The 13499-nt window shown below is 41.2% G+C and overlaps 1 long non-coding RNA gene across 1 annotated transcript in view; it reads left to right on the plus strand.

The window, feature by feature from the left end:
• The first annotated feature begins 4509 nt into the window (after nt 1–4509).
• The window catches only part of LOC310704662, a 41253-nt gene continuing 32263 nt past the window's right edge, over nt 4510–13499 (plus strand). The window contains exon 1 of the long non-coding RNA XR_014524948.1: nt 4510–4569. This is a non-coding gene — a long non-coding RNA (uncharacterized lncRNA). The remainder of the gene's footprint in view (nt 4570–13499) is intronic.

Genomic DNA, 13499 nt, shown 5'->3' on the forward strand with positions numbered 1-13499 from the left:
TGTGATGGGCCCAGTGGCCATGATCTTCGTGTTTTTTTCATGTTGAGCTTCAGACCATATTTTGCACTCTCCTCTTTCACCCTCATTAAAAGGTTCTTTAATTCCTCCTCACTTTCTGCCATCAAGGTTGTGTCATCTGCATATCTGAGGTTGTTGATATTTCTTCCGGCAATCTTAATTCCGGCTAGGGATTCATCCAGCCCAGCCTTTCGCATGATGAATTCTGCATATAAGTTAAATAAGCAGGGAGACAATATACAGCCTTGCCATACTCCTTTCCCAATTTTAAACCAATCAGTTGTTCCATATCCAGTTCTAACTGTAGCTTCTTGTCCCACATAGAGATTTCTCAGGAGACAGATGAGGTGATCAGGCACTCCCATTTCTTTAAGAACTTGCCATAGTTTGCTGTGGTCGACACAGTCAAAGGCTTTTGCATAGTCAATGAAGCAGAAGTAGATGTCTTTCTGGAACTCTCTAGCTTTCTCCATAATCCAGCGCATGTTTGCAATTTGGTCTCTGGTTCCTCTGCCTCTTGAGACTCCTTAGGGTAGTGATAAAGCGGGATATCAAATCCAAACTCCTCCTCTTCTTCTTCGTCTTTGTCTTTGTCGTCTTCTTCTCTCGATCCTCTCGCCAGGCAAGCAAGAATTATCCAAGTTCAAGGACACATTCAAGCCAGGCAGAAATACTTAATGCTTAAGGAGGCAGCAAAGCATGACAGGTGTGGCTGGGATGGTGTGTGGCTTTGAGAACTTAGCCCACCTTACCAAATCCAGCCAAACTCTTGCCCAACCTTAATCAGAAATAAAGATGAAGATTCCACCACACGCCTGAGCAGTTTCCTCTTCTACTACTTCAGCTGCAGTCCTAAGGCCAGGCTCAGTCTTTTTGACTGCAGCTCGAACCCATTATCTGCATTTTGTCCATGAGCAAAACAACTGCTCCCAGCTTTCCTGTGGTGGTGGTGGTGGGGGGGGGATTATGTGTTGCTCCGTGACATAATGGATTACCTTCTTGCATATGGACATATAAATCTATTCATGTTTTAAGATCTTCCTTAGAGGCAGTGGTGTGTGTGAGAGAGAAAGAGTATGTGTGTGTGCGCGCAGAGGGAAGGCCTTTTCAACAGTAGCACCAAAGCTCTGGGACCACCTCCTCTATCATTCTTTATTTATTATGGTCATTCTTGAATTTATATCTGACATTCCCTTCAAGGTGTTCAAGAAGGTGTCCATGCCCCCACTTTTATGTTTGTAGGTTTGTCTGAGAGATGGCCACTCAGTGACCATCATAGTTGTGTGGGTATCTAAGCCTGTGTCTTCCCAGGCCTAGACTGCCACCCTAACCACTACATTCACCCACTTTTACACTAAATAAAAAAATTCCTTCCAGTAGCACCTTAAAGACCAACTAAGTTAGTTCTTGGTATGAGCTTTCGTGTGCATGCACACTTCTTCAGATACATTCTTCAGATGTATCTGAAGAAGTGTGCATGCACACGAAAGCTCATACCAAGAACTAACTTAGTTGGTCTTTAAGGTGCTACTGGAAGGAATTTTTTTATTTTGACTATGGCAGACCAGCACGGCTACCTATCTGTAACTGGAACCACTTTTATTGAACTGGCTGGTTCAGTCATGATAGTGGTCAGGTGTTTTCTACACATAAGCAGAGAAGAAAGCAGGATTGAACTCCCTGCCCTGGTTGCCCTGCATCTGCATCATCACCATCACCATCACCATCACCATCACCATCACCATCACCATCACCATCATTATCATCATCAGTGGTTTCCCCTTCCACTCCAGGCAGCTCACAGCATATATTATTTCCCCATGCAAAGGATCTGCATGCCACTGGCATGGTCCCCTGAATGTTTGTGTATTGATCATTGCCCACTGTGAGAACAGAATGCTGGATTATTGGCCATTAGCCTGCTCCAGCAGGCTTTTCTTATGTTCTTATGTAGGCATCTGCAAAGGGGAGCCTACGTTTGAGCAACTGCTCCTGTGTAGGGTTCCACCCAATGCCAGCAGCATCATGGATTCCAAAGTTACAGAGGTCCTTGCTTCCCCCTGTGCAAATGTTTGCACCAAGACATGAGTAACCAGAAGGCAGGGGCAAGGCCATGTAGGATGCTGGGAATCGTGCCAGCAGTTCAACCTCACTGTCCCTCTTCCCCATGCAAAGGTTCTGCATGCAGAGAATGCCTGAATGGGGCTAAAATTACACAGACACCTCGTCTGAAAAACCCACCGCAAAAACCCTTTAAACAAAACAGGTAATAGCTTCCAGTGTAATGGTTACCTTCATATCTGTTAGCAGACGAACATAGTGTTGCTTTTTCAGGAAAGTATCCTGTCAACAGCAAAAGGAACACACACCAAGCGCTGCCTTTGCTTTTCCCTCTTCAATCTAATGCTCACACAACACAGTCAACATCCTACCACTGCATAATACTGTGATATTAAAAGATAAAAATGGATGTCTATGTATAACCTGCAAAGTAATGTATAGTGCATTTTCCCACTACAGGAAACAATCAGCTCATGCTGATTTTAGTAAGTGTCTTGAGTGCTGCTAAGGGAAAATGGGTACTGAAGTGCGTGTCAATCATATACGTATTGCACCCTTCCATATTCTGTCATATCCACAGCAGAAACAATACTCAAGAGAGTAAATTAAGCAAACCTTTGCACTGCAGGAGCTTTTCCATTTCTGATTGACATGATTCCTGGGGCATTTTTCTGGCCAGATACTCACACAATTTATCATGTACTAACCCATGTTTTGCTGAAATGGCAACAAAGCATAGAATCACAGGCAGAGGTGTCAATAATTTGGCCGTCACTGACCAGCATGTACACACTATGTATGAATGGAATGAAATGTATACGTATGATTGTGACACACACATCAGAAAAGATAATCCTGCCTTGGTACATGTTGACAGCCTGATGCAAGACGGAGAGTTGATAGTGGATGGTAACCTTATACAGGACACAATATAGCTGGATAAAAAAAGAAATACAACAAGGAAAAGAGAAGGTGATGGGCTCAATTTTTTGGTACATTAGATCAGCATATCTGAATCTGAACTGAGTAGAGTGAACCAAATTAGTGAGTCAATATGGTGCAATAGTTATACTAGTGTTAGAGTGGGGTGACCCAGATTCAAATCCCCAATCAGTCATGAAGCTCACTGGGAGACCTTGAACCAGTCACCGTCTCTGAGTGTCCTGGCCCATTTTACAGAGTGACTGAGGATATAATGCTGGGCAGAGGGGGAGCTGTCCTGAGCTTCTTGAAGATATGGTGGAATATAAATCTTTAAAATACACAAAACATTGCAAGGCCAGTGTCATAAGCAAGACAGCCTTTATCCTAAAGCAGTCAGAGCCAATGCAGAGGTCATGCTTTGTCATTTTTTAAATCTGATTTAATGTTTATATTCTGCTTCTTCAACAATAAATATTGAGCTCAAAGCAGCTCACAATAATAGCATTTAAAAATAACAAAATTGCAATCACTATAAAGTAGCACATACTGTAAATAAAACACAAAAAACCCCTCTCAAATTCATCAAAACAAAGCAATTTGATACAAACTGTGGGGGGGAATGATACTTCCTTTGCTGTCCTTCAGGCATTTAAATATGTTTCTACAACAATACATTTCCATATTAGATTTTTTTTTAAGGCAATTCACTTGACACAACATTAGCAATCTGACAGAATACATCTCCATGTGGAAAAATGTGTGACAAGAGCATGCAGCACAGCTCAAGCGTTGCCCACAAGGGCCCTTCAGCATGGCAGAAATGGAGTCATGTCTTTATTATGCAGCTGGCTGGCAGTAGTTAAAAACATTAGAAGAGTCTCTTGTTTCCAGCAACAGCCAGCCAAATACTACTGGGAAGCCCACAAGCAAGAAAATCAAGGACTGAAAGCAGCAAACCCTTTCCCCCCAAGGTCTGGTATTCAGAAACATATTGCTTCTGAAGTGGGAGTGTCTGCTTAGCAATTATAGGACAGAGTCACACTACAGATCACTCTCATCTCACACAGGGGTTACGTTCTGGGGATGGTGTGTAATATTGAAATCAAGTATAGTCAAAACTGCCCCCAGAACCACACACACACAAGCACTCTTACCTTCCAGAGCTGGCACACCAAACATGTCTTAACACACACACACACACCCCATCAAGGCGTACAGCTTTCTTGTGGGGCCATCTGAGATCTTGCAAGAGCCTACCAGAACCTGGTAAGCAAGGCAGAGAGCTTAAGAGCTCTTTCTGCATTGCAGTAGGCTACTGTGATTTCATTCCCCTGACCAATGACCCACATCCAGCAGTCTTTCTGTTTGTGTAGTGTAGTCGTTAAGAGCGGTAGACTCGTAATCTGGTGAACCAGGTTCGCCTCCCTGCTCCTACACATGCAGCTGCTGGGTGACCTTGGGCTAGTCACACTTCTTTGAAGTCTCTCAGCCCCACTCACCTCACAAAGTGTTTGTTGTGGGGGAGGAAGGGAAAGGAGATTGTTAGCCACTTTGAGACTCCCTAGGGTAGTGATAAAGTGGGATATCAAATCCAAACTCTTCTTCTTCTACTGTGCCTTCCTGACAGTGGGTGCCCAGAACAGAATTGTCATGACCCTGGTGTCAAATTCCCCTTCTTCAGAGGTTGAGGTTTGGAATTCAGAACTGGGAGAGGGAATTGCTATTGTGGTCAGGCTGAGAAGCTCCTAATCTACTGGAAGCACTTCTGCAAGAAGAAACCACAGAGCCAGTTCCTCTCCAGCCCAATTACGTCCTCTGACTCCAGCTTCATCCCTGAACACCACTGCAACCTAAATCTCCCCTGCTCCATCTGAGAAAACATCTGGCTGAGAAGGCTGGAGCCCTTTAAATGAAGAGGCACCTCTCAGCGGAGCTGGAGCTGGCTACTGAGGCAGAGCTCAAGCTCCTATAGAGGTCGGAGAGCAACTGCTGTTGTAACATCTGAGCTCTGTTCTTATGCAGCACCCTGTGTAGTATTTATCCTAAGCCCTGCAGGGAGCTGTCCAAGGTAGCCATACCTATGCTGAGGTCAGCATTTGCATCAGAACAAGAATAGGGAGCCTGTTGGTGTACAGTGGTACCTCTACTTATGGATGCGATCCGTTCCAGGGTGCCGTTCGCACCCCGAAAAGTCCGTAAGTAAAGCGCCACTTCTGCACATGCGTGTGACGCAATACAGCGCGCATGTGCAAAGTGCGCAGAACACTTCTGCACGTGCATGTGCTGTGAAACCCAGAAGTATATACTTCTGGGTTTGCCGCGTTTGCAACCCGAAAGTCCGCAACCTGAACCTAACGCAACTAGAGGTATGACTGTACTGTCCATCATGCTGCCTAGCAGTTTTCATTCCTGAGCTATCCGGGGTGGCTTTGGTGGTGTTCCCCAGGATTTTAACACACATGTGTAAACTGCCCTTTCAGGAATGTCTCAGGATTTCATGGTTTATATGGCAACCATGGATATGCCCCAAGTAGTTTCTGACCGCACTCACTCAGCGGGGCACACTCTTGATCTGCTTTAGTTTGGTTTGTGTTGGATGGAATGATGATGATCTCAATGCAGCAGAGCTTTTGGATGATCCCCCTCAAGAGACTGATGGATTCAAGTGGTTTCCTGATAGGTCTTGAAGATTTTCCTATTGCCTCAATAGGCAATCCTATTGTTATTAATTAATTAATTAGTTAGTTAGTGGACTGCCCTTCATCTGAAGATCCCAGGTTGGCTGACAATAGAAAAATACTAAATGTGAACACAAAATACATAATAAAACAAAAACAAACCAAGATCCCCTCACCCACAAACACATTTTAAAGCCATAGAATGTTAATCAGCTAAATGTCTGGTTGAAGAGAAATGTTTTCACCAGTTGCCTAACGATATGTAATGATGGTGCCAGTTGAGCCTCCCTGGGGAGAGCATTCCACAAACGGAGAGAGCCACTGCAGAAAAGGCTTGTTCCTATATTGCCACCCACCAAACCGCTGTGGAGGAGGCACACAAAAAAGGGCTTCAGATGATTATTGCAGATGCCAGCTTGGCTCATACAGAGACAATCATTGAGGTATTGTGGTCCTGAGCTGTTTAAGGCTTTATAGGTCTTTGCATTGGGCCAGAAACAAATTGGAAGCCTGTGCAGTCATGCCAAGATTGATGTTATATGTCCTGGTGAACAATTCAAGCAAGAACCTTCTTAGTGGTTGCAACCAGATTTTGGAACTCCCTACTAAACTTTGTGATGCAGGTGGCGCTGTGGGTTAAATAGGTGTTTGGTCAGTGAAGTGATTTGTTTTTCTCTGGTGTAAAAGTGGAGTTTGTTGCCAATTTCAATCCAGAAAAAAGTGTAACAACACAATCTTATGCATGTCTACTCAGGAACTGAGCTCAGTGAGAGTTACTGCAAGATAAGTGTGTATGAGGTTCACAGTCAGGTACCAAAAGCTGGGAAAACATGGAGCTACATCATGAGTCAGACTGATTGACTTAAGTGCTTTCCTGGACAAAAGCCTATCTGTATAAAGATTCCTTTTAGCACCATAGTCAGAGCTTGGTCACAGTTTGTGAACACTTTGCCATAGTAATGAAGAACAGGATGTTTTCTTACATAATTCATGATGCTGGGTGGGTTATTTTTATTTTACTTTCTGACTTTGAAGGTACTACAATTCAGGGCAGAGTACTTAGAAAATGAAAAGTTGCTATATTTATTTTTATGCCATTGGATGCCCAGATTCTGCCAACTCCATCAAGCTGGTATATTTTACTGAAATGCAGCTTATTCGAGATTCTTGCATTGCCAGGGATTGAACTAGATGACCCTTGGTGTCCCTTCCAACTATGATTCTGTGATTCATTTCTGTATATATACATATGCAGTGACTGAGTCAAAGGTAAAGAACCCCAGAAGGCAAATTGTTTCAAACAGAATAAAAAACATACCTGACAGAATCTGCTAGAAGTCTATTACACCACCAATTTTAGATGCTTGCATATTTTACAAAAATGAAAAGCCAAGCAAGCAAAAGCTTCCACTGGCATCACAAAATGCATCCCAGAGTAAGGGGTGCGTTTATAGTTTATTTGAATTCTGAACAAAAGTATTGACACAAGCTGTAATCATTACAAATTAAACTTTCCCCAGTCCTTGACACTTTCTGCACACTGTGGCTGCTTCCAGGCAGCCTATTTAATGAGTATTCTGCCTGATTTGCTGGTGGTGAGATTTAGACAATGTCGCATCAAGCAAGTGTTATCCCACAGTTTCCAGTGCATTTCGCTTTTATTATTGCAAGAAGCCCAGCCTTTTGTTTCAATAGAGCTCCAAATCAGCTTTAATTGTGCAGCCTGAATTGCCAGAATGTGATTGAATCCCCCCCCCCCAAATTCCAGCAGCCCAGAAGGGTCCTGTAGTTGACTTGTAGCAATAACATGGGGACAACAAGTGCTTAGCAGAGCAGTAAATACATGCGAACAAAAATTGATTTGGAAATGTTCTTGGCAGCCATCCAGACAAGACCTTCAGGTAACCTAAGGCAAACTATATTCACAGACCTTATTTCAGGATGTTTATACTTTGGGGAGACAAATTATGTGGTTGAGAGACACTACTGCTATCTTCTACAGATGTTCTGTTTAGCCTGCTGTCAGCTGCGGAAAGGGTAAAAAGCCCCAGGTGCTTTCTTACCTTTCCCAACATATCAGTGTGTGGTTATGATTATGGTTGTGTACATTGAGGATCGATATATTTGATCCTCCAGGGTTTCCCAAACTGTGGTCCATGAATCACGAGTGGTCCACAAGCTTAATTCAGGTGCTCTGCAGCATCTTTGTAAAAATACAAGTGGTAAGGTGACAGAAGATAGAGCTGTGTGTGCCCTGCTTGCATTCCCTAACCAGGACACTATCCTAACACCTTAGTGTTGATACTGAATGTCCAATATCCCTTGCCTCAGGCTGTAAAATCTCTTAAGGATGGCACAGCTGAAACTGGAAAATGGGACAGGTGGTGACCAGGGAAAGCAGTTCAAATGATGGCACTATATAGTAGAGTTTCTTCACTTAAACAGCTATACATAGCTTCCTCTCAGTTCTTCAGTACATCTTGTACCTAGTGCCCCCCCCCCTTCCTGACCCCAGCCAGTTCCAAAAACCAAGCAAAATTATGTTAGCTTTGCTGCTTCTTTCAGCACAGGAGTATTAACTTGTCAATTTTCTCTAGTATGAAAAAGCCTCCACATTTAGAAAGCTTTACAGAAGGTCTGAATGCCAAACATGTCTAGCACCTGCTGAGAGAGAGTACAGGGACTGACTTGAGGCTGAGGAGAATGCCCAATAGGGAACCCATCTGAAGTTAAACACCGATGTCAGGTTTAGCCGTTGGATTGCAAATTAGGTTTAGGAGAAATGAATCCATACAAATTGAGCCTTATGAATCAGTGTTTTAAACAGAATTTGTTTCACTGCCAGAAAAGGGAGAAAAATAATTTAATCACCTCTGTTTTAATGTGTTTACTTATTACTGGAGATAGGGGAAATATCACAGTGGAACATAAACAATTTGGCCACCTTCTGCTCACTCTAATTTTGAGTGGCACATTATAAAAGGCATAGTTCTGGATCAGCTTGTTTCAGATTATCATACCAGTTTAGTATCACGGTATCCATTTTGTAAAGCAGCACTTTAAAAGACAGTTTCCTAAGACAATAGCCAAGGACACCATGTAGAAATGTGCTTTGTTTTTAAAAGGCTGTGCCAGGGACTGCTTAGCTGTGATGCCAACAGACAAAGGCAGAAAGTATGGAGAAGAATATCCAGGTAGATATTTGAGATAAAAAAGCACTTCTCAATGCTGAGTAATTTGAAATACTTCCAAATATGATGAAAAATAACACTAAACACACACACACAGCACTCAAGTATTTTGTAGTGAAACAAGCTCTCATGGTATGCACTACAAATATATTTATCATTGTACAGTATTTGAAATAAAATACATATCAAAGTCTGAAAATAGCTATAGATGTTATTCACATTTTATATGAATATAGATGTTGTTTAAATTTATTTTTTATTGAGAAGTACAGTACATGTATCAAGAGAATAAATGTACAGTGTAAGAACAAAAATAAATTCAAGTGGGAATACAGGAAAAGATTCTGCTGAAAGATAATTGACTATTTTGACCTTCTGTTAGAGAACCACCACAGGGAATTGATACTCATTTATGCACCACAGATAGATAGATAGATAGATAGATAGATAGATAGATAGATAGATAGATGATAGAGATGATAGATAGATGATAGAGATGATAGATAGATAGATAGATAGATAGATGATAGATAGATGTTCTACCTTGCATGCAACACTGATACTTAAAAGATCTGGGGGGAAAGAATCAAAAATGAAATAATTTACCAAAAAGTATTATTGCAAACATAGCCACACCTTCTGAAATATTTAAGTGAGAAATTCTCAGTCTAGGTCAGGCATTCTCAGGCTGTTCCCTCCCTGCCTGATCAAATGTGTTCTGTTACATTGCTGCCCAGTTGGAGGATTTTGCCTTTTCCAGATCCACAGTCCAGACCTCTACTTCCTTCAGGAAAAACAAGCTGTGTGTTGGTGTTTGTGGGTGTACTGTACCTGCCTTCCCTGAACCCTTGCCCCATTATAGCAACACTAGCCTAGAACACACCTTTTTGTAACAAGTGTTTTATTTTTGTCTTGCTAAGTTGGTACAAATTCACCATACTGCCAATGCAACGTATTATTGCCAACTCTTCTAGTCTGAAGGTGCGTTTTCCCAAGGTCTTTCTTGCTGAAGTCAGTTTAAAGTGGCTTTAAATTATTCAGCTGTGCCCCTGCAATCATGTTTTGCCATCATAATCTGTCACTGCGTTGTCTGAATCTGTGTATCAGTCTGAATGCATATCCACCAAATGCGAAGTACATTGATTTAAAACAGGAATTCCCAAATTGTGGTCCATGAACCACCTGTGGTCCACCGGTGGCTCATGGCATGTCAGTGGAGAACACTTACAGTATGAATTTTATAGACTTCTATGCAATTCAAATTGTAGTACAATAAAATAAGCAATAAAGGCAGTAAAAGTGGTTGGCCAAGACCCTCAAGCAATTTTCAAGTGGCCTGTGGCGCAAGAGGGGAGTTTGGAAACCACTGATTTAAAACCACTTTGAATTGTTGTTCTCGGAAAAGGCACAAGTCCATAACCTGATTTTTTTGTTTTTTCTCATTCTGCTGTCTTTATCATCAAAATGTAACTAAGGCAAAATATATACAGTGGTGTGCCTGTAGGCTCTCACTGCTATCTAGCCCCTGGGACAAGTTTTTTTGTGAGTCTATGTCAGGAAAAAGACAGTGCTATGAAAAATAGATGACTGTTTTATTGTATCTGCTATAGATGACTGTTTTATTGTATCTGCTAGCAATATCCGTTAACACATGATCCACATAACTGATAGAAGTAGAATTCACACAACCATTTTGACAGGGCAATGATATGATGAAGCCAAAAGAAGTTAACTTTTTTTTTTTTTTTTGCTGTGCTGTGCACTTTGGTGCATCGTCTGGTACTTTGTAAAATCATGGCTCACTCTGTCCTACATTTAAACCTCTGAGATCTGACACAGACAGTTCTTCATCCATGACAGTTCTTCACTCCTGGCTTTTCTTTTCTTTTTTGCCGCAGCACAACTACTAGAATGTATGAATTTGCCCTAATGGGAGCAGGTGGGCAATCCTTGTCCTTATCAAGGAACATGCAAACTATGCTAGGAGCTATCCAGAAGAAGACTAGATAATTATTTGGGGAGGTGGGGGAGCAGAATGATGAGTCTAGCAAAGACAGCACATAATATCAATGAAATGGAAAGGATCTGCAAACAACAGACCAACTAGAGGTAGGTTTTAATAAACAGGCCGTCTGGACTGAGACTATTGGAAGAAGAGATATTTATGAATCCCAGAGTTAACAGCAGTAGAGGATGCAAAACTTTCCAGGTAGTTCTTTTGGCTTTGTGCTTTACAGGCAGTCTGTGTACACTTGCCCACTTTATTGCTTAAGGGTGATATCCAGTGCACCTATTCCTAAGAGGCATACACTAGCAAAACAGATTTTCCCCACCTCACCTCTCCCTTTCAGCCCCCACAAGCCCTCAAAGTCAGTTCTAGCCTCTAGGGGATTGGGGGAGAAGATCTCTCTGTGTGTATGTGTGCAGTGGGAGGAAATGAAAGTGTCATTGCATAAACAGAGCTCCTCTGGTGCTGCTTTAGATACAATCCTCAGTGTGGCCATATTGGTTTTCCCAGTTCTGAATTGTAGCTCCCCCCACCCCCAGCAACTATCTACATGTAACTTTTAAATAAGCAGCATCCAACATAATCTGGATCAGCTCCCTTACATAACTATCTTAAAATAATTAAAATCATGCTTTTTAAATGAGAGATTAGCATTCCATGTGTTTACAGGATTTCCTTCAGCATATTCACAGAAATCACAGCAAAAGGGTTAATTGCAAGGCTTTAGACTTCATTTTCACTAATTTGAATTTGTATTCCAATTAATATATTCCAAAAATATAGCACCATGGTAAATATATTTTGTAATGTATTGTCACATCTGGCTTAGCCTAAGGTTAGAATGCTAATGTTGATCCCATAAAGCACTTGGACACACAATTAACATTCACAATGAATTATTCATGTTCTTAAGAGTGTTTAAAAGCACTGTATGAGCCAAAACTGAATTAAATTAAAAACAGTTTTAGCTAAAGAAACATGACATTAAATACATCCCTGTTCTGACCATAGTTGTCATTAATGCACAGAAGGACCTCAGAGATACGTGTTGCTGTCTATGTCAGTTAGTCAAGAGAGAGTCTCTGCTAAGGACTACTAGACAGATGAGTTGGCCACAAATCACTCAGTCAATCAAATAAATGGCCCTTAATTACTTATTTAAACTGATATGCTTTTGCATCAACAAGATCGCTCCTTGTGGTTCTTTAGCTGCTAATCAACTTGCCTGTTAAGATTCTAATCAGAATAGTGGTGAAAAGAATAAATATTCTGTAAGGAGCAAATGCATGGAAATACCTGGTAAGTACAAATATATGAAGTTGCAATCCTTAAAAAGTTACAAGGGAATAAGACCCACTGGACATAGTGTGGTTTACTTGTGAGTAAACAGACACATGCACAAAAGAATTTGAGGAGCACATTGCTTTATCAATACTAATGATAAATAAATAATATTTTTTTACCCTGGGGTTAAAGAACAGGAAGCAGATAGTAGGAATAAATGGATTGTTCTCACAATCATCAGTACTGGGACCTGGAGTTAGGGGTAACTTTACATATACATTTACAAGGTTTGAACTGGTGGGGATTGACCAGGAACGAGACCTCAGGATCATGTTAGATACCTTGATGAAAATGTTAATGCAGCATGCAGCAGCTATGAAAAGGGCAAATTCCATGTTAATAATCATTTTAAAAAGGATTGAAAATAAAGCTGGCAATATTTTAATGCAATTATACAAATCTGTGGTGTGACTGCACTTGGAACACAGTGCCAATTCTTATTGTCACACCTCAAAAAGTATATTGTAGAACTAGAAAAATGCAAGCAAAATGATTATGAGGCTAGAGTAACTCCCTTATGATGAAAAGTTAAATTTAGGGTTTTTTTAGTTTAGAAAAAAAAAGTCATGAGAGAGAGATATGATAGACGAGACGTGTATAAAATTATACAAGGTCTTGAGAAAATAGTTAGAGAGAAATCTTCCTGCCTCAGCTGAATGCTGGAAGATTCAGAACAGATACAAGGAAGCACTTCATAAAGCAGAATATTTAAGAAATGCAAACAACCTTGATAGCCAAGGTGTCTGTAACAGTAACTGTCGTAGCACACATGGTGCAGGAAGAGAAAGGAGTTGACAGCATAGGAAGCTGCTCCCTCTGCAAGGTAATGTGGTTTAGGAAGTAAGAAAAACTCCAGCTGCATGAAGATTGTTCCTGAAATTTTCAAATATGCAAAAGTTGATTGTGCATCTTGCAATTGCATGCATGGAGTTTTATAGATGCAAGTGCATTTTCAAGTTTGAAGAGGTGTAAAGCAGGGTTTTCAATTCAACCATGCATTGATGTTCTTTGCATTCTTCTGCTGGGTGCTGTTTTTGCTCGAAGCGAATAAAGGAAGACCTTCATTTTGTAAAGCAAATTTTGTTTCTTAAAAGTCTAGGGAGAAAATTAAAAGTGAAAACTAAGGGATGCTACTAAAAATTAAACATATGCCTCTGGGAAACAGCTGTGTGTGTATGTGATGGTATGCGTCTCTCTGGTTTAGGAAGAGTCATTATGTATGGGTCTCTCCCTGCGCACCATTGGAATGCAGCACTATTGGAATTATCCCAGCTT

The sequence above is a fragment of the Podarcis liolepis genome, assembly GCF_965112155.1.
Source record: "Podarcis liolepis genome assembly, chromosome: 4".
Lineage (NCBI taxonomy): Eukaryota > Metazoa > Chordata > Lepidosauria > Squamata > Lacertidae > Podarcis > Podarcis liolepis.